Genomic DNA, 24,533 nt, shown 5'->3' with positions numbered 1-24,533 from the left:
TTATGAGATCAGAGATCACACCAAAATGTTTACCATAATCTAAAGATTCCACCATCCTCAAACCTTTCTCAGTCTTCACAAAAACACAACTGCTATTCATTACTATAAAGTTTTCATTTTCTAGCATTCTTTAGAATTGAATACAAATGGAATCATACCGTATGTATGAAGATAAATTTTCTATCCTTACTGAATTGTTCTCTACTTGTTCTATCAGTTATTGAAGTAGTGATGTTTAGATCTCTAACTATAATTGTGGTTTGTGTGTTTCTCTTTAAAGTCCTAAAAGTTTTGTGTTATGTAGAACATTGTTTTTTGAATTTCGGATATTAGAAACAAAGTCTTTTAGAATTATTAGGTTCTCTTGATGAATTGATACCTTTATGCATTGAAATGACACTCTACCCATAGTAATATGCTCTACTCTGACAACTCTTCATCTGATATTGATTCAATCACCCCAGATGTGTCTGTTTGCATGTGTGGGTTAGCATGGTGTATTTTTTCCCTATCCTGTTACTTTTAAACTATTCATCTTTACAACTAAAGAGGGTTTCTCAAAAGCAATATATATTTTATTCCTACTGTTTCATCTGATCTGATGATCTGTGTCTTTTAATTATAGTACTTATACCGCTTATATCTAGGGTTATTATTTACATAATTGGCTTTACATCTACCATATCACTATATGTTTCTTATTTGACATGTAACTTAGTTCTCTATTTCCACTGTTTATGCCTTTTTTGGATTAATTTTATAATTTAATACATTCCATTTTGTCAACTTTATTGGATTTTTAACTATAATTCTTTGCCTATTTTTAATTACTACTTTAGGATTTATAGCATACATGTTTGAATTATCACAAATAAGTTTATATCACTTTACATAGAGAATAACAGCCTTACAATAATAGTTGCATTTCCACCTTCCATGCATTTATGCTATATTTGTCAACATTTCATTTCAAATGTTATAAATCTCAATCTGTATTGTTATTATTTTTCTTTAAACAGTTAACTTAAAATAAACAAAGAATCTTTTATATTTATCTTCCAATGCTCTTCATTCCTTTGTGTAGTTAACATTTCTATCAAATATGATTCCCTTCTACAAGAAATAAATTATTAACACTATAATTCAGACAGGCTAAAGATTAATTCATTCAGCTTTTCTATGTCTGAAGAAAGTCTTCAGTTCACTTTTGTTTTTGAAACATTTTTTCTGAGTATAGAATTCTATGTTGCATGAGATTTTTTATTGCTGTTTTTGTCTTTTTTTCATTGAGCACTTTAAAGATATTGCTCCATTATCTTCTACCTTGCACTTTTAGTATAAGAAATCTGCTGTCATTTTTATCTTCACCCATCTGTACATAATTTCTTCTCTCTGATTTTTGTAACATTTTATTTATATTTGATTTTAATCTTTGGTGTAGTTCTTGTTACATTTGTTATACTTGGAGTTTATTGAGCTTATTTTATCTACAGGTTTACTGTTCTTAACAAATATGGAAACATTTCAGCCCTTATCTTTCAAATATTTTCACTGCTCCTTCAATCCTCCTGAATTCTAATTACATGTATATTACACTCCTTGAATACGGCCCACAGTTTACTGATTGTCTTTCAATTCTTTTCAGTATTTTGATCTCAGTGTTTAATTTTGGAATGTTTCTATTGCTATTTCTTCAAGTTCAGTAATTTTTATTTTGCAGTAGGTAATATTCTGTTAATATCACACAATGTATATTTTATTTCAGCCATGGTACAGATTAAATTTAGATTTTTTTTATATCTTCCATGTCCTCTTCTTTACATGTTCAATCTTTGATCTGTATTCTTGAGTGTATGGAACATATTTATAACAACCATTTTTATGCCTGAGTTTATTATTTCTATAATCTGTTTCTTTTTTGTGCCTTTTTCAATTGATTTTTCTCCCTATTATGAGTTGTATTTTCCTGCGCTTTGCATGCGTGGTAATTTTTACATGGATCACAGGCATAATGAATTTTACCTTGATGAGATGCTAAACATTTTTATATTGCTATAAATATCCCTGAGCTATGTTCTTGGATGCAGTTTAGTTTTGGGGAAAGAGTCTAATATTTAGAGCAATGGTTCTCAGCTACAGGTAATTTTGCCCCCCAGGTACCTCAGTCAATTTCTAGAAACACTTTTGGTTGTCATAACTAATGGAGGTTGCTTACTACTGGAATCTTGTGGGTAGAGGGCAGGGATGCTGCTAAACATTCTACAAAGCACAAGGCAGCCCCACAATGAAGAATTATCAGGCCTAAAATATCAATAGAGCCACCATCCCTCTAAATGAGGCAATGCCCTTAAAAGTATTCTACTTGATATCCCCAAATAATCGAGGTTTTAAAATATGGCTGATATGGAACATAGTTCATTCCTGGCCACATGTGAGCTTCAGTGATTGTTCCTCAGTTCCATTCCTGTGGTTGTTTCCCCCCTTACATTGTTTTCTTACTCCAATGCTATAAAAATATTTAGCTGAAGACTCAAGAGGGACTCTCTAGAGCTTTCTCTCTATACAGCTCTCTCCTCTTTGTTATTTTTTCTTATGAACTGTAATGTCCTTGTCCTTAAGGTCTCCCAGCTCTAATTTCTGTACTCAGGGAGATCATTATGCTCCACTTGCTTTCCATCCCTTAATTGTGGTTTAGAAATTTCTCCAGGAAATAAGTTGAGGCAATGTAGCCTCACATTGTTTGCTTCTCTTCTCTCAGAGATCATTATTTCACACTACCAGTTTTCCCATGGCTGAAGAGCATAGTGTTATATATTTTATCAAATTTTTTTACTTGTGTAAGTAGTAGGGTAAATTTGGTCTCTGTTACTCAGTCTTGATCAGGAGTCTCTTTTTATTTGATTTTTAAGACAGTGATATTCAAAAATTAACAATAAGCATACACTTTCTTAGGGAAACTGGATTGGATCCATAATTTTGATGAATTTTTCAGAAGATGACACGATGTATTTCAGAAAGAATATTTCTTATACATAAATAAATATGTTACATTATTCAGATTAATTGTTAAATGTCATCCATATAATTAATTTGACTATAGATATGTCTCTGACACAGAATTTTAACAGATTTTTTTATTCTCCAATGGTATTTGAATTTTATGTGTGTAGTAAGTGATCAGCCTACAAATTTACATATAGGAAAGGCAAAATTGACTGTTGTATTAAACATACACATTTGTTTCTTCTAGGTCAAAACTTACATATTTACTAACTATTAAAAGTAACACGTGAGCAAAACGTATGTCTTCTTTTTAAGCTATAATGTTGTAGAGCTATAAAACATATTACTGATTATGAGGTGGTAGGAACAGACAAATATGGAGGCAGCAGCTGTGAGTGAGAACTCCCATTCTGCTCTCCTGAGTCTAAAAATCTGTGACCACTGATCCGTGAGCTGAAGCTAGAGGATGTAGAGGACGATGGAGAGAGGATTGTAATGACAGAATGAGATGATGACTATGATAAAAGTGTATAAAAACTTCAAAGTAAATGAATGAATATAAAACAGTATTCTATGTCTGTAGGTCTCAATTTTCTTATCTCTAAATGCAGATACTGTTAAGAGAAAATATTCAGTGAACGTTTACTTTGTTAAAGGCCCATTATACATGCTATCTGATATTTATAAGATTTCTACTTAGTTGCCGCTAAGATTATCTCTATTTCACAGGTGTAGGAAAAGAGGCACAAAGGAATAATCTTAATTCCAAGAAGAACAAGTAATGGTTTTTAGTGGCAGAGCCAAGACTATGTCTTCTAATTTCTACTTACTACTCTTTTCAAATAGAAGTAGTGCCCGTACCATACTGTCTTGATTACTGTAGCTTTGTAGTATAGTCTGAAGGCAGGGAGCCTGATTCTTCCAGTTCCGTTTTTCTTTCTCAAGATTACTTTGCTATTTGGGGTCATTGCAGCTCTATTTACAATAGCCAGGACATGGAAGCAACATAAGTGTCCATAGACAGATGAATGGATAAAGAAGATGTGGCACATATATATAATGGAATATTACTCAGCCATAAAAAGAAATGAAATTGAGTTATTTGTAGTGAGGTGGATGGACCTAGAGTCTGTCATACAGAGTGAAGTAAGTCAGAAAGAGAAAAACAAATACCGTATGCTAACACATATATATGGAATCTAAAAAAAGAAAAAAAAAAGTTATGAAGAACATAGGGGCAGGACAGGAATAAAGACACAGACGTAGAGAATGGACTTGAGGACACGGGGAGGGGGAAGCATAAGCTGGGATGAAGTGAGAGAGTGGCATGGACTTATATATACTATCAATGTAAAATAGATAGCTAGTGGGAAGCAGCCTCATAGTACAGGGAGATCAGCTTAGTGCTTTGTGACCACCTAGAGGGGTGGGATAGGGAGGATGGGAGGGAGATGCAAGAGGGAGGAGATATGGAGATATATGTATATGTATAGCTGATACACTTTGTTATAGCAGAAACTAACACACCATTGTAAAGCAATTATACTCCAATAACGATTTAAAAAAATAAAAAATAGAAGTAGTAAGAAGAATGTCTTCTGTCTCCCTTGACCAACAGACTGCCCTCAGAGGCTTAAGCAAAGAAACATACATTTCAACCAGCAAACAAATTCTATCATTTTACACCGAAATAAGAGTTTAATAAAGTGGGAAAAAGAGAACTAGTTATGAGTCAGTCAAAATATATGGATATTAATCTTTCTTATGCTGCTAATTCATTCACCAAATATTAATTGAGCTCAATTCTGTCAGGCCCCCTAACCGTTAAATAGAAAATATAGAAGTATGAATACTAGGAATCTATCTAAATCTCTATCTATCTATTTATACATTTATATACATTTACAACTATATATGTCTATGTAGATAGATATATACAACTATATATCTACATGTCTATATTGAGATATATATATATATATATATATATATGTCAATTATATGTCAGTTACTTTGATGCCAGGTTAATTCAAAGTGCTTATTAATCTTTTTCCCTAATTCAATTTAACTGAGCAAAAATACTGTCACTTATGAATTAACATATTTTATTATCTTCTTCAAATAACTAATGGTTGGACACTTAATTTAACTTAATAAACAGGACAGATTTTGTTTCATAATATCAATCATGTGAAACTTACCCAGAAACCATCCTCTTAATATTTTTCATGGACGATAGGTCAAGACATTGACCCAAGTCTTTTAACTGAAATCTACTCTGGAAGAGATAAGTAGAATGAAACCTACCACATCCTATAGAATGTAGGACTATAGAAATTTAGATCTCTATTAACTATAAAACAACAACTGCAACTCTTCACACTTCAAAAAAGCCCCATCAAAAACTATTCTTTAACAGTACCTTTGGATTTACTTTATCTGTGTTTGGAGAAAATATATTTTAAAAATAATGGAAAACCTATCTGAAGTGATATTATTTCAGTAATTTTTCTCACATATGTAATTTGTTGTACATTACAACATCCTGATTTTTTCCTAAAGCCACTTCATAGTGGGATATATCAATACTGTCACATACTAGGTCATTGCAAGCTGAATATATTTTCTAAATCTGTTAGCTATCATGTCAGCAATTCTTAGAGAACAGATCCAGAACAGCAGATGGCTGAGAATTTAGTTTCCCTGTACTTAAACTAGTAGTAAAGATGTCATTACTAATGCACAGACCCAACTGAATCTTAGAATTCCTCAACAGAATATTTCTATATATTGCTTAATTATTTTCCAGACTTGTAGGTTCAAGGTAATCTGACTCTTAACTACTGCATATTAATCTGTCATGACATATAGCTTATGAAATATTTTTTATGGGTTGATTTACAAAGAAACATTTTTATTGACAGAGAGTTAAATCTTTTTTATGTGCCAGATTCTCTGGAAAAAAGGAAAACACATATAACTGCACTTAAATCAGTAAAGAAGTATAATTTTAGATAAAATGTACCTGTACAATAATCATATTCAGTTGATAGAATCAGATTTGACGTCCAAATAAGAAGTGAAAGGTTACATTATAGATCTATATCTACCAATACTCACTCTTATCCCTTATGATTTCAGTTGAATTTAATATTGTTTTAAATAGAGTTTTCAATAATTTCTGAAATTAGATTCTGGAGAAAAAGAATTTCAACTGTATTTGTAATGTGCATGTATGGAATATTTATCAATATACTGTGATAGATTTGATTTTGGATGTTGAAAGAAAAAAGTACATTCCTGAATCAATAGTAATAAAGATTAATATACATGATATAAATATTGTTAGTATTAGTAATAAGTTAAAGAAACAGCAGTGAGATTGCTTATTTTTATGTAACATTATAAAACATTTTGTAACAATGAAGAAAAGTGTAAAAGAATTATGAGACTATTTTAAAAGTATTACATATTTCTGAATATATGCAATGTCAAATAGTTCTTGAAAATGAGGACATTGGAAAGATACCTGGTCATCGCTGTCAACAAATGTTTATAAATGACTCTCAAAGTGTAGGACACTAAATTGTTAAGAAATTTGAAAATATACTTTTGTTTAGGTTCTTCCATTTCAGATAAATAAGTACAAATGCACACACACACACACACACCTGGTCTCAACAATTATACATACGGTTCTTATTATTGAAGCAATATCCATCAAAGTGATCGAAATAAAGTGACTGGGACTTCTGGGAAGGTGGAAAGTGTCATAATTTCTAAGATACTTAACAAATTAATGTAAGAAATTGTAAATGGTGCAACTAATATAAGATACAGTAAATCCCAGACTCTCTGAAATGTAAATAAAAAATAGAATTTTGATTTCACAATTCCCCATGCAATAAATGGATGATACCTATATAAGAACACTGATTGTTTGAGATCACTGTATATAATATAACACTGTATATATTATGAACAAATACACAAAGCAATGTTGCTTTGAGTTGGATATTACCCATAACTTACAAGTGAAAAAATAAGGTTTCATAGAATTAATTAACTTGCTCTAGTCACATAGTTCTATGTGTAAGTCTTATGTGTAAGAGTAAGTGACAGAATCAAAGTTTTCATCTCACTTTTCTTATTTCAAAGTTCAGACTCTTTCTACTACTACCTTACATTGCCAGAAATAAGTATCTATTGGCAGGGTATAGTTGAAATAATTCTACAGAAAAAAATACTTTATTAAAATACCAGCACATTGGGGGACAAAACAGAGAAAGAAGGAAAACAATATTATCTGAAAAAGTTAAACTACTATGTAAATAGGCAGCATAATTTTAAAATATGGAAATATATTAATAATTATTCCAATTTTGGAAAACATGTAACATACTGTAGGCAAGCACTTTCTGAAGTTTGTAGCCAGTCTATACTACCTTTTTTTTTTTTAACGTAAGAATTATGCTCTTTAAATCGTCATAATTTGAACAACAAATTGTTTTTAATTATTAATTTAATTTTATTTATTTATTTTTATACAGCAGGTTCTTATTAGTTTTCTATTTTATACATATTAGTGTACATATGTCAATCCCAATCTCCCTATTCATCCCACCATCACCCTCTCCCTTCCCCCCTTGGTGTCCATACGTTTGTTCTCTAAATCTGTGTCTCTATTTCTGCCTTGCAAACTGATTCACCTGTACCATTTTTCTAGATTCCACATATATGTGTTAATATATGATATTTGTTTTTCTCTTTCTGACTTACTTCACTCTGTATGATAGTCTCTAAGTCCATCCACATCTCTACACAAGACCCAATTTCTTTCCTTTTTATGGCTAATATGCCATTGTATAAATGTACCACATCTTCTTTATCCATTCATCTGTCGATGGGCATTTTTATAAATACTATATGCATGTATTTACATTATAAAAGTAGGACTGGTATAAGTGACAGAGCTTGGTCAACACAAAGAAGAAATTTTTAACAGTTAGAGATATACAAATAATTGAACTAGTTGCCTCAAAATTTAGTAAGACACTTGTCATCAGAATTGCCTAAAAATTAGGCTGGATAACAATTATAGACCCTAACAGTGTATATGTATCCGTCAACTAGTTGAAAAAAGTAAATTAAATAAATAAGCAAAAGTAAAATGAGTGGGTGCTATAGAGTCTGCCAACATCAAGAAAATTTCAGGGTGTTAACTTACTTAAAAATTGTAAGCTCTTAATTATAAATTGAATATCAAATTGTATTATTATTAAAGTTCTCGTCACCAATTACAGTGTGTGGAGGTGGTTTCCCCACACCAAGCAGTTCTCTGGCACCAGCTGCGTGTCTTACAATTCAACTAATTTCTGACTCAATCTATCCCGAGATAGCATCAGATTCCACAGGTTAAACACTGAAAAGTGTCAACAGGTATTATTTAAATTCTGTCAAACTAATTAAATTGAGCATGTTATGAATTTGAACTATGAAGAACCATGGCTGGTCATGTCCACAGAAGCTGTTTGTCTCTATCATGACAAAATGCCTTTGACTGAAGGTAGCTGCCACAAATAATTGGGGCACTAAGTATGACAACCTTACAAATTAACTTTCTTTTTGTATCATTGAGGAAATATCTTCAAAGAGCTAATATAACTTCAGTAATGTCATTGAGTAAGTTGGTACAAAACATGTAGAGTCCAGGTCCCCTCTCTTGGGTATCTGTGAGATACACCAACTCAGTCTTTCAAGTATTGATGATAACTGGATTGGTTAATAAATAATTCGATTCTCTTCTAAACAAATGTTTTGTTAAAAAGAACTATAGGGCTTCCCTGGTGGCGCAGTGGTTGAGAATCTGCCTGCTAATGCGGGGAACACGGGTTCGAGCCCTGGTCTGGGAGGATCCCACATGCCGCAGAGCAGCTGGACCTGTGGGCCACAACTGCTGAGCCTGCACGTCTGGAGCCTGTGCTCCGCAACAGGAGAGGCCGCGATAGTGAGAGGCCCGCGCACCGCGGTGAGGAGTGGCCCCCACTTGCCGCAACTAGGGAAAGCCCTCGCACAGAGACGAGGACCCAACACAACCATAAATAAATAAATAAATAAATAAAAATAAATTAAAAAAATAAAAAAAACGCAGTTCAAGTACTTTCTAAAAAAAAAAAAAAGAACTATAAGTATAAATAACAAGTATGTAGATATATATACTCTTGAATAATTTTTAAGAGGAACAAACATAGTATAATATCACTCGGTCTATTTTATCTGTTTCATTGTCCACTTTCTGGCCCCTTACCCATTTCATTCAATTGAATGGCGGGGTAACCAGGCACTTCAAGTTTCATTTCCTCAACTCTTTTTAATACTGTGCATAAAAGTATACCAGTTCCAAATAAATAAAGAAAAATGATCTTATTTTTATTTAGTAATTAAAACAATAACTACTGGGGACACAATTATAATCATCTTATTCAAATGCAACAGTATTAATGACAAATGACTAGGTAGCATGGTTTATGTGAACCAAGATTTTCATTAGGTTGAGTAGAATACTATATTGCCTTCTCTAGGCATGTAGTTAGTAATCCCTTAATATCTTAGATCTCTTTTCACCTAGAAGTTTAATAATAATGTGGTTAAAATATAAATCACCAGAAAACTTTAACAACCAGTGTTTCCTGTCTTTTTTTTCTTTAATAACTAACATTGTTCAATCTTCTCTTTGAAAAGGAGACAAAAAGATACTATGGGTTTGTTTAAATTACATGGTATTTGTAGGCTTGATTTAAAAATTAGCAAAATTACTAATGCTTTCTCTAGCAGCAGTACTCGACAGTAAATTGTTTCTCAAAACTGTATTCTCAAGAGAACTTCCAGAATATGCTGCGACTCTTGTTAAAATGCAGATTCACGGACTCAATGACATGTCACCTGAGTTAGAATCGCCAAGGTTGTTGCCTTTTCAGCAAGGTCCTGTGGTATTTCTTAAGCATCTTTAAATGAAAGAACCTCTGGCATTCTGACCCTTAATGAGCTTGAGTCTTCACAAAATAATGTTCTGTTCAGCTTAGCCTTAATACTGAGAACAATATGTAATATTCTCCTTCAGAATTTTCCTATTTGCTGAAAGCACATCCTCAAAAATTCTGACTGATGAACTTAAAATACCTGTGACTATATGGAAATAATTTCAAGTACAAAATTTTCAGAGGTATACAGATTAAAATTTATCTTAAGCTATATCTATAAACACCAGCTGCTCTAGTATTTTTGACTGAACAACTATTTTCTAATTTAGACTTTGTCTTCTACCACCAAAGGCCAAATGTAGTAAAACTTATTGATTTCATTATATCTCTGACATTCATCCATTTATATCATTATTTTTTACAAACTGTATGTAGCATTTTTATGTGCCAGGTACAGTTTAATGAACTATCCAAATATTAAATCATGTAATTATTATTACAATCCTAAGAGTTAGGTGCTACTATGATCTCCTTTACAGCTGAGGAAACTGAGGCACAGAGAGACTATATAATTTACTTAAGACCTAGCAAGTAGCTTAAGGTGATAAAACCAGAATTCATACTTAGGCAGTCTGGCTCAGTGTCTATACTCTTAACTCATGCTCTGCTGCCTCTGACACAAGATTGATACATTTCTTTGAGGTCAAAAGTTGGAAGCTTTGATTTTATTGGGCTTTTTGCCTAACTCTTTCTATAGTAAGTGAGAGAGAAGCTAATTTTTTAAAAAGTCTGTTTGAACAAGTCTTATTAGAAATAAACCCTTTTAAGCAAGCTTCTCTGCAATAATGTCTTATTTTATTTTGCAGGATTTGCAATTCAAAATTATTTCACCAAAAACTAATATTCCAAATTAGTACAATGAAGCCTGACTTTTATTTTCCTCTTGTAAAATCAGTCACTAAACAAAAAGAAATTGCACGGGGTTCTGTTGTGTGTTTGACTTCACTCTTTCTATTACAAAAGCTCTTCATCACCATGGAATTGAATGTTAAGAAAAAAAATTAATATGGTTTATAGCAGTAATCCTCTTAAATGCTTGAGACTTTGCCAGCTTTCAACTAACAAGCCAGGTTATTAACGGCTGCGGTCCTACAACACTCAGGGATTATTGTCTAGGTCTGCTGACGAGGCATTGCTAGTGACCAGTTTGTAAAATGCAATCTGTTATTTTACTTCACAACCTGATCAATGATTAAAACTCCTTGAAGTACAAAAACCTGCCTCCTCGACCAGCTGATGATTTTTGCAATACATAGAATTGAATGGCTCTTTTTATGTGTGATTAAAGGTTCTGATTATTACCTGTGTAAGTTATCTGGCAGCTTTTTTTTTGGCTTTTGGTTTGATCAAGTAAACTTGAAAAGAACATCAAGATTAAAAAAAACATTAACATTACCTTTAACTAAAAAAATGACAGCTCTGTCAGAAGACTGTCTCCCCTCACCTGATTCTTAATATGGAATTCCTGACAAGTATACAGATTTGCCTTAATTATTTATTCATTTCATTGAAACCGTCTTCATCTGCTTTAAATTTCTAATAAGTCTATTTAAATAAAGAGAATCCTATTTGAATGTTGATTTTATACTTTAAAAATCATGAAGGTGCCTGTATTTATACAGAAGTGGTATGAAGCAATGGTAATTGTTGTATCAGTAAATGGCCGAAATAAAAATGCTAATTGCATTAGGTAATGACATGATAGTATTTCAAACCAACTTAGTGTAAAATAGCTACAGATATCAATGGATTACACAACAATAAGAAAGCACTATTGTTGCTAGAAAATATGGAAGATACAATCTGTAAAGAAGAAAGAAAGGAAAAAATTCCATATTTCCTTATCTTCATAAATTGAACAAGTTAGGTCAAATAGGACACTTTCCTCTGACACAGTAAATAGGGCAATTGTCCTCTTCCCTGTGCCTTAGGCCTGGCGTCAGGTTTTGACATGATTTTATTTGTTTTGTTTGGTTTGGTTGGGTTGATTTTACTGGCTCATTAAAAACCCGATAGCTCTGATCTAAAGAACTGCCTATTATTTTTCCTATGGAAGTCTAGATCATGTCTTTGTAAATTTGCTTCTCATAATTATCCAGATTTATTATGAATTTGCCTACTGTTCCCCACTCCTGGCAAAAGTCACTCTTTCCACTAAAGTATGTATATTAAAAGTCTGAAGTCCCTGGATTTAAACACAGGGCAATCATCTGAAAGGCAGATGACGAAGACTCTAGGGATGGTGGACATTTTATTTCCAATTTAGTTCTAAGGAATTTTTTTTTTCCTGTCTTTTAAATAACAATGGGACAGAGGCAGGTAGGAAGCTTTTCCCCTGCCACATATGGACAGAGACAGAGACAAGTGTAAACACTATAGGCTAGTCTTACTGATGGGGGAATAAAAGTCAAGGCAAAATGTTAGCAGAGAAAGAAGCTAGGAGCTCTGTAGTTACTCCTACCTGAATTTTTCGCTTATTAAACTTGGTGAGAATACTAGAGTCCTATACCTGACAGCCCTCAAAATTCTATTTTAGTGAGAAAAGTTATAGAGAAAATTTTTTACCTTATATGTTTGAAAATTCTACCATCTATTTAATTGCTTAGATTTCTGGAAATGGAGATGGAAATTTGAAATAATTTTCCTTCTGAATTTTAAGGCATTATTTGTTCCAAATTTCTTAGATGCTATTGAGTAATCCAACACCATTCTAAATACTTTATAAAATAAATATAAAATAAAATTAAAATGTTTTTGTCCCTCTCTGGAAGCTTTTATAAACTCATCACTAAACATATATTTTGACATTTCAAGATATGTTTTGCTGTGTTTTGTGCCCTAGTCATTTTGATGGGAACTCACTAAACCTTTGCATTCTGCAAATGCAGAAACATTTTATACGAATTAATTCTCAAGAGACTAGATGATACTCTCAAGAAGTACTAATTTTTGTCCCTACTTCAATTTATTTCACCCCACGTAGTGATTAAATTGTAATCATACAGTAGGAAATGCTAACCACTGATCCAGGGAAACAAGCTTAAGTTTTTGATCCCTTTTAATTTGAAAATCTCCCTAAGAAAGCTTTTATCAATAATTTATATGTCAGTGTGAGAAAGTTTCATATATGTCTTTTTAAGTAATTTTGTGTAGGGAGATGATAAGAATATAAATTGGAGTGAGACGTTTCTACAAAAAGACAAAAAAGTTAAAAAATATTTTTTAAAGGTAGCCTACAGGGAGTACAGAGTTGTGAAGAAGTAAGATGTTTCATCTTTTACTATTTGACCTAAGGTAAAAATTTGCCTTCTTAAAATCTTCATTATATTTCTGAATTGGTAAATGTAGTGTAATTTGCTATAGATATAACTATTGGCCAAAACTGATATTTTATAAAATTACTTATGATTCAGATAAGCTCTTTATTTCTTTTATTCAAAATAAGTCTAAATCTGCATGTAAAGTTTCAAGTGTTTGGGCTAATAGTATATGCCTAATTGTATTCAAATATTATTTACCTATTAAGAAAACATACATACTTAGATCTTGTAATGATGAGTTAAAAGGGAAGGAGCTGGATCTGAATCTCCAATCCTTACTTGTCAAATACTCTGATATTTTTCAAGTTTAATTAATTGTACATAGCTTCTTCTTCTCCATCAGATAAAAAAAAAACATGTATAAAGATGAAACAACCAGCACAAGAATGTATTCGTGCATTATTCATATGAAAAATTTGAGAAGTATAGAATGGCAGTGGTTTAGAATATAGAAAATGAATTGTCTTTCATTTTCTATAATTAATCATATATATAGATATATTGATATATAAAATCATATGCATCTCCCAAATTATAACAATATAATAATATGTTGGACTCTTTTTGTACCTTACTCCTGAAATGCTCAAGGGATTTTCACATAGATTATCTCATTTGTTTACCCAACATTCCTGTGAGGTAGGAGCAGTTATCATACTGTGACATCTTTTTCAGAGGTAGTATATTCTGAAGTTTCACTTTCAGCTACAGTATGGCTCATTCAATGACAGAAGGCAACTTTAGGGGAAATTGTAGATATACCACTGTGGGCACCATCCATGTAAAAATATTCTCCACAACATATTCATCAGCATTGTCTACTAGGTAACTTGGTTACAGAGCTCTTTTTAAAGTTTCTCAGCACACAATTATATAACAATTCCTTCTAAGCACCCCAAAACTTGAACAAATGGATAGTAACAATAACAAAATTGGTAATGAGAATGATGGAAGTGGTAAAAAAGTAAAGCAAATTCAATATAGTTCCTGATATTCAGAAGGATTTCTATAAAATGCATGGGTTTCAACATGTCACACTGAAGAATGGGGTCTTTGTTCTTTGTTTTCCAGATGGAAAAGAAAAGAAAACTGAAGTCTTTGCAAGATCCTTCAGTGAGACACTTCTGACAAGTGATCAAATCATTGAACAATTCTTCCTGAAAAATAATGTTCAGATGTAGTCTAAGTATTCTCCCTGTGACAGCATGAACAGCCTTCCCTCTGTGTTGACATTCATTCTAATAATAGACACTGTAGACAGAATATCTGACACCTCCACCAAACCAAAAAAGACTATGACTTCATGTCTCTCATATAAAATCCTTATTAATGGAAATATTCTCATTGATTAAAAATGGATTTGAAACTGCTTTTTTACTTTTGATTATGTTACCAAAACATAAGGAATGTGGTAGAAACACAATGTAACTTAAGAAATACTGGTACTGTTCAAAAAACTGTAAATGTTACCTAGTAAGATGATGGCATCCTCTTTTATATCATGACAGTGATATATTCTTAGAAATAAATACATAAATAGCTTTTCAGTGTTTCTATAAGTAAAGGTACTTTAAAAAGTCATTAACTTATTAATAAAGTTTTAGGACACAATAAAATAGAAAGAATGGCAGAAAGGATTTTCATGCACCCATCACCTATTGTCAATCTTATTTCGTCTAGATCCCACACAACTAACCACCTGTCAAGGCATGCAGAATGTTTTAAAGAAAATTCCAAATTTATCAGTAAATATTTAATGTGTATCAAACATCTCAAAACTATATGCTCTGCAAAAGTGCTAAAGAGTATGCAATTAATACTGAAAGAGTCTATGACCAAACTGAAACGGAATGGCTTGACATGAACCTCATCAAGGCAGAGACTGTGTATTACTCTACCCACTGTAAGCTGTATGTAAGGGAGCAAAGGTCCTCAAACACTATCATTAATGTCACTGGATAAAGCTCCACAGCTGGATTTTTCTGCTCAACATCATCATATTTAAGGAAAACTTTTTAAGAGGAGAAAAAAACAAAACAAAACACTATTTTAAAAAAAATTAAAATAGAATAGCCCTTGTCAGCAAAGACTGTGGAAGCAACAAAAATACATATGAAACTTCCTTCCCAAATAGGAAACCTAAAATAGTTGTATCCTTTCATTTTCAAATATAATATAGTACATCCATAAATTGAATCCCTTTCCTTTTCTGAGCTCTGGTGCATCTTTTCAAATCAAGTACCTCATAATCTTCTAGTAGAATTTTGTTGAATCATTGCAATGTTTTGTTTGACTCTAGTGCCATTAATATTGTTTTATGATAATTTCTGTACTTATTTTAACACATATGCTTTTCTACTAATCCAGACGAGTCGGGAGAGAACTTCAATAAAAATTATAAGGTAAAATGAAAAGTTCACAAGTTAAAATTATAGGACAGGAGATGGAGTGATTACATCTGCTTAAAAAAATATTTTACATGTATCTCTAAAAGATATAGAATCATTTCTTAAAACATAAACTCAATATGATCAAACTTTTCAAAATTAACAAAGATTTCTATAAAATCATCAGTGACTGAGTTTCTTTCCCAGATATCCCTATCTGCCTTTTTTAAATTGCTTGTTCCTATATATGTATATGTATAACTGATTCACTTTGCTGTACACCTGAAACTAACACATTGTAAATCAACTATACTCCAATAAAAATTTTTAAAAAATCATACAGTAAATCAGTTGACACCCTTATATCTCTTTTAATGTGTACATTTACCCCCTTCTTCCATTTTCTGTTCCTTGCAACTTATTTTTTAAAGTAGCCTGTTCATTGGCATGTCATCAATTTTGCTCATTGCACAAATGTGGAATCATTTTCAATTTCCCACTATCCCTATTATTTTCTCTAAATTGATAGTGACCTAATTAGATATCTGACTTTTTTTCATCATATTCAGATTTTAATTTTTGAACAAAAAATGTTTATTTATTTTTCTTATTGTAAGACTCCAAATCTTCATAAGGAAGTCTCAAGGAAAGAATATGGACTTTGGGACTGGGTTTCAGTTCTACCACTTACTAGTTTTAGTGTCTGAACCTTGGCAATTATACACACTATCTGTGACTCAGTTTCCACAAATAGCCTTCCAGTGTCTTCCTTCACTGCAGTGCCCTTTTCCCCTGTAACTCTTCTGGTGGGATGGGAGGAATAATTCAGTTTCAAAACTATTGGCAGGAAAGTTTTCATAAAACCTTTGGCTATAGGATAATTGAGTTATGATACAGAGGTAGGGGGTCTTGTCAAAACATAGGGTTTTTTCTGATGAGCTAAAAGCACACTCATAGATAAGAGTTACAAGGTACTTTATTCATTTTCTTTTAATATTTTACAGAAAGGATAGACATTGGATAGAAAAAGCATTGATAAAAGAAAATTTACCAAAGATTTGGCCAAGTCAAAAGGCAATCCTGAAACCCTTGTCTAATTAGTTATGTGATTGAATTAAATGTTTTTAATCTGGGTTTTTAATGTAGCCGTTGCAAAGATGGTTTTCACAAAGAGTCTGATGCCAGAGAATTTCAACTTTAGACATCCAAGCTCTTTGGGACAAAGTAAGAAAATCTAAGATTAATCTGTTTGGAATTATAGATAGTCACAAGTGACTAAGAGAGCTGATTTTTTTCTTGTAATTTTTGCATATTTATTATTATTATACATATCTGATATGGGGAATGTTAGTTAAGACTTACTGATATTTTTAATGAAGAATTTGTAATTTTAAGCAGAGTCTGAATTCTATAACAATAATATTTTAAAAGGAAAGAGGCTTTGTATCTTCTCTTTAAATACATCTATCCTATGCCCTGCCTATGAAATCCATCATGCTGTACTTCTGAGGGTGGTACATGATTTCCAAAAGACTTCTGAAAGAGAGCCCTAGTTAACCCTATTTCAGTAAAATAACTGTCACCAAAAATATACCACGTGATTAAGGTTTACTGAGTACAGAAAAAGCCAGATGGAATAAGAAAAGTCCTGAAAATCTTATCATTTCAAAACTCCTGAAGGAATTGGGGATGTTTAAACCAAAGACTAAAGTTTGGCCTGGACCAAATACTTAGTTCACAAAATAAGCTGTCTTCTTAGATTTGAGGAGGTGGATTCTGAATAATAAAGTGCAATTACATCTGTATTAACTAAAAGAGAAAATTGAGCAAATAAGAAAGGGTTAAAAAGCAGGCATTTTGCTCTATATATGAAAGAATTTTACAATCATTTGATTTGACGCAAAACAAAATGTATTCTTTTCAGGTGTCATTTAACTAACTGTAGCTAATTTTTCACACAAATGGCAATATTATAGAGCTGACGGTGGATCAAACATTGACGTTGTTTATCTATCAATTTCTCTATGAATTTGAGAGTCTACATACTTCTGAGTAATCACTGATAATAGCTTACTTGGAAAGATATCTCTAAAAATGAGTTTAGACAAAAAATAATCCTCCAAGTGACAAAAGTACATGTATTTGGATAGTTTAATACAGGTATGGAGTCAGAGTGAATAATTTAGTGTTCACTATATAAGACTAACAATATATAAGACTAAAACTAGCCATTTTACATTCTATTTTGATTTTAAAAGATACAATCACTAACCTCTCTTACTGTGTTCTGTTAGAAAATCTACCGGTATGTTGTTAAAGCAACTGGAGAGAAGTGTTGGCAAGCCATCAGTTAGCATATGTGAGGAGGAATCCTGGCCATAATCTTAAGGACAGAAATTATCAACTTGGAGAAATGGTTTTGTACATCATAGGGTACATTTTGTTTGCTGTTTATTTATGCTATAGCTATAAGTCAAATGCCTAACAATTACTTGTAAAGGCAACTAAAACTAACTGTTCATTTCTGTGAGAGTGTAGATTAGAATGTCCTGGAGTTTTTCATAATACATGCCTAAAAATTCAATATGTAAGGTACATAATCAATTACAGCTTTAAAGTAATAATAGCAACAACAACACAATAATCAAACACATTCATATAAGTATGTCCTTTCAGAGAATTTCCTGACTTTCTGTGGATAAGGAGAGATGGGATTCTCATTCGTAGTATTATGTTTTTGCAGTAATGTCAGGAATGAGAATCCAAGTGTTTGTTCTGTTTCTCTTCATTATTTCCAAATAAAGAAAATTGCAGATTTTGAAAAAAAAAGATTTCAATGAATCTAGTATGTATTGATACAAGTCTTTCAAATTTCACAGAGACAATATTTCATTATTTTAATCATAATTTAAATCAACTCTAGCAAAGTGTTGAATCTCTTTGGATGGCACCCTAAAAATTAACATTAATAACCTCTAAAAATGTAATTTATATAGTCTCTTCTCTATTGAAACTCTGTATTCTAAAAAGTTAAAATAAACACAGTATTCATGATGTTTAAAAAGATTATAAATTAAAACATTATTTTGCAGAATTAAAAAATCACAATATATTTTTGTGCTAGATAACAAGGGAAGGAAGAAGGAATGGATATTACTTGAAATGCTGAATACACATCAAACAAACCATGTATTATAACTCATTTACTGTTCACAAAATTGGGTGCAAAATGTATAATTAAGCCCCCTTAAAGATACAAGGATAGAGATGATAAGAAACAAATGACCAAAGTGCATATAGAGGTTAATGTAGAAGGTATGTTTTCAAACTGTATCTAACTCTATAGTCCATTTTCCTTCTACTATTCAATATATTAGTATTCGATCTAGTATTTCTACTGGAGCTGAAGATGGAAGATCAGGTTTGAAGGAGTATGCATTTCTGTCATGTGATTCTGTGCTAAAAAGACCTAACTAAAGTCAGTCATTTGTGAAAATCAAACCCAGTAAAAAGAAACCATATGTAAATCATCATCATCATCATCATCATCATCATCATCATCATCATCATCAATGTTAAACCTCTATCAGAGTAAGTAATATACTTATCACAATTTTTGTCTACATGTGTAGTATGTTATTCTCAAGGAAACATGCCTTCGGAGACATTGAAAGCTGGCTATTAAAAATATATATCTTGGGCTTCCCTGGTGGCGCAGTGGTTGAGAATCTGCCTGCTAATGCAGGGGACACGGGTTCGAGCCCTGGTCTGGGAAGATCCCACATGCCACGGAGCAGCTGGGCCCGTGAGCCACAATTGCTGAGCCTGCGCGTCTGGAGCCTGTGCCCCGTGACGGGAGGGGCCGCGATAGAGAAAGGCCCGCGCACCGCGATGAAGAGCGGTCCCCGCACCGCGATGAAGAGTGGCCCCCGCTTGCCGCAACTGGAGAAAGCCCTCGCACGAACCGAAGACCCAACACAGCCCAAAATAAATAAATAAATAAATAAATAAATAAGAAAATCCTTTAAAAAAAAAAAAAAAAAAAAAAAAAAAAAGGTAATTTATTTAAAAAAAAAAAAAATATATATATCTTTAACCATTATGCTTTAACTTTGTTCACTAGAGAAATGACCTATGTTTTTAAATGGTCAATTAAACATTTAAGATTAACAAGTCAGAGAAAAAAAAGTCCATAGTGTGGACCTTATGTTTTAGGCTACCGTATAAACAAACAAGCATATTTTAGAACTAGAATATGAGTAGACATATGTAATAAGCCTACTCAAATATCTTGAATGCCGTTAAAAATATTTATATACCATGTCTTGTGAAACCAAGATACAATTCTATTTTTTTTTCTTTCTGGGGGATGACTTAATTGTAAATAATATAGTTAATACCATGCATTCATCATATTCTCTACTAATTGTTTTTTTTCCCTTTCCAGGATCTGTGAAATAGTTTCAGGTAGCAAAATCAACAGCAGTTAACATGATTAAAACTGCATTCTTAATAAGAATTTTATTCTAACTTGTATTAATGTTTATTTTAAAATGTTCCTGTATTGCGGAGCCATCTGTTTCTTGCCTGTTATGGTACCTAGGTTCTGTAATCATAGTACTCAAGGGAGGTCATCATTTTTCTTCATGATAGAAGAGGCATTCTACATTTCATTAAAAAGAAATAGTTTGATTCAAATTCTAAAGTAACTGGGAATAAATTGTTGATAAAATTAAAAACTGATACTTCTTGAGGTTAATTTTTTTTTCTTATATCTGCATTCACAGTGAGTTCCAAATGAGTGACTAGGTTATAAATTTCCTTGTCTTGACAAGGAAAAAGATCTCAAGTCAGTCAATGAGTCCCATTTTTGAACTTCTCAAATTCTCCCTAAAACAGCAGCAATATTCTTTTGAATATATGACTTTCAAATCACCTTTTGAGCATATTGAAATCAATTAAACAATAAGTGTATTCTCATTTACAAAAGAAATCAATCAGCTGTCATTTTTGATTGATTATTCTTAGTTGGAGTGGTGTTTAATCCATGAATTTATTACACATTTTTCAACTACTATAAAATAGCATATGAATTGGAAATTATGTCACCTGGTAAATGGACAAAAAAATCCAGTTCTCTCCCAACCTTTTTATTTGAAGTCTTCCTAGAAGCACATGATCCTCTGTTATTGAAGAAGGTAGATTTTTTTATTAAGCATAAAACTGTAGTGCCTGCTATGCTATCAAGAACATAAATGTTAGCAAAAATTGAGGCTAAAATATGTGCCCAGAGCAAACTAATCTACCTATATTGTATTAGTATGATCCACATGATTCTTTCAAAAGATATTATTTGTTATTTTTCACTATAAAATATGCTGCATGGCCTTAAGTAAGTTCTGTGGATAAGGTCACCTAGTTTGTACCCCAGTAACACTATAGGTCACCGACCACTCTCATTGTTCTAAATACAGATCAGAAAAATACTTTCCACATCCATGTTCTGAGATTATGGAATTGCAACCACCGTTAATTAATTGGCATGGTGTGTTCAGTCTGCCCAGATTGAAGAGTTTATCACTGAAATTTTTACTAAATTACTAAAGTATGGTTGTGATAAAAATACAGATGACATTCAGTCAGTGTTATTATTGTTTTTAAATTTTTTACTGACAATACAGGCACTCATTGCCTGTAACCAGCTTATTGCTCTCTCTTACTCTACCCTTGGTATGCTACTGCTTACCATGAATATCTTTATCAGTTTCCAAAACATAAAATCTTACTCTCTCCTGAAAAAAAAAATGTGGTAACTACATCATTTCCATTAAAAATGCAGCTAAGGAGGAAATTTACTTTGTCCATTGACAACCTCCTTCTCTACCACTTTATTTTTTTTTCCAAAGACGATGCGTCTCTACCCTGCATTTAGCATTTCAGTTTGTCTCCGGGAGGAAAAGCAAAAGCAAGAATTGCATGAGAGTAGAAGGATGAGAATGAAAAAAAAGGAACTTTTACTGACGTTATGAGTGTTCTTTTCATAAACGAAAGTAACATTTTATTAAATACATTTTATTCAGTTTATAGAGAGCATGGGTTGTTGAAACTGACAAGGAAATGGCATATAGTCACTGTATCCATTTCAGTGTTCATGGAAAGCTGGAAATGGAGTTGTATTAACCTAAAATTAAAGTTATAATTAAGCAAAAAGATGATTAAGATGAGAGAAAGGGACAGCATTTATTTAGACTCTTATTTGTGCCATGGTTTGATGTCAACATGTTACATACATGATTTCACATAATGTTCTCAGTTGCTCTCCAAAGTATTCATCTTATTTCCATGTTATTCCCATTTTATAGGTAGGTAAACTAGAGATCAGAACATTTAAATAACTTGTGAAAATTTCCATAGTTAGTAAGTTAGTAAGTTAGTAAGGATTTCTATCGAGATCAGTCTGACAAAATATCTTTCAATTACACCAAAAATGCAAAGATTAGATGAAATACACATATGAGAGTTGAGACTGAGCTCCTAAAAAGATCCTTATGGGAAAACTCAGTCAATACCAAAAAATGGTAATTCTTACTATATATTCATTATATTTTAATTTATAGTGGTAGATTTGCAGCCTCTGATTAAGTAAGGCAGGGAAAATGGTTAACTCAGGAATTATTCCACAACTCATCTCTATTAACTCTTATCACCAAAGAACCAAATGATTCATCCATTTTGTATGTGTGTGTGTGTGTGTGATTAACATTGAACAATTGGAGAGAAAATCTTTCAAAAATCTTTATAAATCGGTAATACAAAGTCAGATTTAAGCCCACTTATTTTTTGTTATAAAGCAGTTAAACCATAGGAATCCGCATATTTTATTACAAGTTTTATACTTTTGTGTTTACACACTTTACATGCCTATTCCCTCTATATCTTACACTCTTGGAGGAGAGCAGCCAAGATTAAATGGGTGACAGTGTCTGACATATACAGGGTATGTTCAAAAAATGTTTGCAGAGTAAATGAAATAGTCACAACAGATAACAATATAACACAGTTTAGAGGACTGAACCTGAGATCTCATCCTTTAGTAATGATTCATGAGAATTATTTCAATATTTCAATATTAAAAATACAGCTGGCAATAGAAATTCATAGATATTCAGTCATTTAACTTTATTTTTCTTTGTTGTGATTTACAATAAAACATATACTTCTCTGAAATACTGTAACAGGATAAAGTCACAGATCACTGTATATCAAAATACTCTAAGTTGCATTAATAAAATCAAGTACTTACCAAAACAGTACACTAGTTAAGTACCTAATAGCCTCTCATGAAATCAACAAGAGAAAAGGAATATGTTTACATTCTCGCATGGTACAAGTTGTTTTGTAATTCCTTCCAGGAAATGCTTCCTCGGAGCAATATACATATTATGGAAGATATAGAAAACAAGCAATATTCATAGAACATATGGTAAATTTAAGAACATGTTGCTCTAATCTCATTATCCAAATATCTGTTATTTTGTGTAAAGCTAGTCTTTTTAAAAAAATTTTTCACTCAAACTTTCAAAAGGTTATTGGAAAGTTACTGACCACTTCAAGGTATTCTATAAAATCTATCCTATTTAAAATATGAAAAATGTATTCACCTAAAATCTAACATCTAAAAGAGGACAAATAGCCCTTTGTTTAAATAATTTTTGTCATAATCAGAACTTAGAAAAGTCACACAGAAATAGTTAAATGCAGTTTGATCCAATTGTATCTGCTTGCATGGAAAAACATTTGATAACAATGAACTAGACAACTAAGTTTTTTATCGTGTTCTCAAACTGTAATAAAATGCTGTACTGTAAATCCAAAATGACCTGTAAAACTCAGGAGGAAAGTGAATATGATCTCTTTCCAGTTATTCTAGCAGACACAGTATAATTTTTGAACTTCCTGACAGCTCTATTGCTTTCTCTACCACGAGCTGGCAATGTTACCAGTGCCTTTATCAAGAAATGTTCTTTCACATAACACTGCAAAGTCAAGATTTCACCTGTCATATGTTTATGACAGGGTAGCTTGACAAAGACACAGAACAAAGCGAATTAAGCTGAAAATGGACATGAATTAAAGGTTCATAGTAGCAAATTAGCATTCTCTTCATGTTTTTTCATGTCTAAAACAGTGCTATTTTTAAAATACTTTCTGATGAAAACATTTTCAGTTTTAAACGGAAACATATTTGTGCTGCATATGTAAAGACATGGAGAAAATTGAAATTTAGTCTTCATGGAAGTAGACTGAGCCTCTCCATCATGTCTAATACTTTAAAAATTAACAAATAGTGATTGGTTGAATAAGAGGAGGTCAATGGGCAGAATGCTCCTGCTTGTTCATTTTTTGTCTTTTGACAATTTAAAACATACGGCAGAAAATAGCAGGAAATTAATTTCTTCCCTCCATGAGCAGGAAAATAATGACATTTCTAGAGCTTTAAAAGGACACTCAAAATGTCTAGCAAAAATAGTTTTTATTATAATTGCAAATATTATGATCTCTATTAAATGTTGGACTGATTATCTTCACAAGTTTGCATGTGATATTATGCATCAGGACAAGGTATACGAAAATAAATGGAAAAAAAGTTTGATTCAGATTTATGTCAAGTGTTTTGTTTGGAGAGTGTACGATACAGAACAATTAACTTAAAAGGATCAAGTCCATGAGGAAAAGAAGACTATCAGAGGAGAATGCTAGGAAGGAAATGTTTTGCAGATGTA

Source organism: Balaenoptera acutorostrata, chromosome 18 (assembly GCF_949987535.1).
Source record: "Balaenoptera acutorostrata chromosome 18, mBalAcu1.1, whole genome shotgun sequence".
Lineage (NCBI taxonomy): Eukaryota > Metazoa > Chordata > Mammalia > Artiodactyla > Balaenopteridae > Balaenoptera > Balaenoptera acutorostrata.
Note: the sequence above shows the minus strand (reverse complement) of the source record.